Source organism: Phytophthora ramorum (assembly GCF_020800215.1).
Source record: "Phytophthora ramorum isolate Pr-102 chromosome Unknown Phyram_PR-102_s0010, whole genome shotgun sequence".
In the NCBI taxonomy this organism is placed as follows: domain Eukaryota; phylum Oomycota; class Peronosporomycetes; order Peronosporales; family Peronosporaceae; genus Phytophthora; species Phytophthora ramorum.
This window is the reverse complement of record NW_027150656.1, coordinates 1,726,271-1,728,705: the sequence shown is the minus strand read 5'-3', so window position 1 is coordinate 1,728,705 and position 2,435 is coordinate 1,726,271.

Here is a 2,435-nt window from a genome sequence, read left to right as displayed (position 1 = left end):
GTCGCGGACGACATGGTATCGCTACTAAATGCCATGGACATTCAAGCAAGAACCTACCCCTCGACGGTTGCTCTATACGACTGGTCACCGACGATCGCTGGAGCCGAACTTCAGAAATGGAAGAAGAAACTCCGCTCTGCATTTGGAGTGCCCAGTATGGGGTCCAAACGACCATCAGTGGCTCGTCAAGCAGGTGAAGTGGTTGATCCATCAACGATCCCACTTCCGCAGACACCGAAAAAGCAAACTCGCGATGAAGGAGTATTTTCTGCTGTAGGCAAGGCCTCACCGTACTTCCAGGACTCGCACATGGTAACACCAAGATCAACATCTCGAAAAGAGCGGATTGCGCATGACAACGAGAACTCGTATCCTACGCAAGACACCAAGCGAGAATCGGGGCGCCGAAATGGACGACGATTTGACCCTGACGAGGACTCATCGGACGATGGGGTCGATCTATTGGACTTTGACGACGATGATCAGACGGCTGAGTTCTCCCGTCAAATGCGGTTGGTGAGTGAAATGGCCAGCTCGAATGTGACGGTGAGAATTGACATCACCACCCATCGACCTCTCACTAATGTGGTGAAGTGCTCTCCGGAAATGTGAGCGGAAAAGAGTGAAGTGGCCACAGTTCCGGAACAGTGACAGAAGAACGGGTCCGATTGACGGATCCGAACTAAGAAGACGATACGGCCAAGAAAGGTGACAGAAAGTGCGAGATGAGGGATGGGTCCCGCCAGGGACGCCAGATCCGACAGATAGCCCAGACGAGCACCCATGTCCAGATCAAGATCGGAATCTGTGGAGTGTAGATTGGGGAAGTGACGGCGCACCTGGATCAAGCGTCACCGAGATAGCAGATGCTTTGGAAACCGAGCCGACCAGATCGGGATCTGGCCCCACAGTAAGTTTTGCCCAGATCACGATCTGACTCCGTGGGGAAGCAGAGGCGGATCCCGGATACTGGATCTCGGATCTTGCCCAGATCATGATCTGGCTCGGCAATGAGGCAGGGGCGGATCCCGGATCTTGGGTCTCGGATCTGGCCCGACTGTGGAGCATGGGATGGTGAGGAGCCGCAATCAGGCGATTACATCAAGGTAGCCGGTGCAGACGACGACGGGGAGGATAGTGAGATGGCAGAAAAGACGCATAGTCAGTCGTACACCGTAGATGAGTGGATGCAGGATAGGACAAAGTATGGGATAGGACTTAACCATAAATCAGAATCGAATTTGCCCTGAACTACAAGAGTGCTTCGCCTCCGCCAAGAAACGGGAACTACATTGGTCCTACAAGGTGTTGGCAAGACAAGGAGTAGCTGATCTAGTGGTTGTGTAAGTCTGGATAATATATTTGCCAGATCTTATGATCTATTATCAAGTGCAGATCCCAGATCCGACGGAGTTATTACTTGGCCCGAAGATTTCTCGATTTCTCAAACCCCCAGAGCCCCCGCTATAGGAAGCGGCAAGTAACGCAAAGGAAGGAGACATCCACGCCCCAAAGGCAACTCTGGCCCCGGATCAAGTCCAGGCCGCCAGATCAGAGCTTGAGTGAATCGCTCTGGATCTGGATCCATAACCGGCAGCAGAGCGAAGACTTCCGCGCTGCTCCACCCCATCCCCGCGTCCCGCCAGGACGGTCAAGAAACACAAAGCCACATCTCTTCGGAGCGCCGAGAGAGCAGATCCAGCCCACCAACGGGTACACAAGGTGAGAAGTTCAGCAGATCACGGATCATCGGGGGACCCCCTCCGTTAGTTGGTGTCTGGGCACTGTTGGGAAGCCGGATCTAGTCTTAACCAGATGTTGACGGATCCCGCTACACCACAATGGTGCGCGTGCCCGGATCTCTTGGCGACTCAGGATTTCACCGTGAATTCGCAGAAGAAGATGTTCAAGTGAAGAAAGAACCAGGGGACCAAGCGTCATCGGAGATCGGATCGACGACGACGCTGCTGAATGAAGCAAGATCCGCAGATCGGCAGAGCCCTGGGAGGAGCTCTGCCGACAGACAAGAAGAGGGAGATCCGGATCCGGATCTAGAAGAAAAACCTCGATTTTCTCCCCAGGTCTCTTCGGGGACCCCGCAGATCTCGATGCGAATCGAGATCTGCCGAACGATGAGGTGAAGGCTAAGCCTGAACCATATTCGTTCACAATCCCGCCAGCGCCAAGATCCACGACGAAGAAGAAAAAGAGCAAGGCTACGCGGAAGAAACTGAAAGCTCCAGAGTCGGATGCCGAAGATCGTGGTGCATCTGCGTTACTATGGAACGAAGACTCACTGGAATATGCGTACCATCTCAAGAACCTAGGTGGGTTCTTATACCGGGATCCGATGATGAAGATCCTGATCCCGAAACAGATCGGAGTTCTAAAAGGACCGGTATGAGTACCACGAGTCCGCTCCAACATGCTGGACG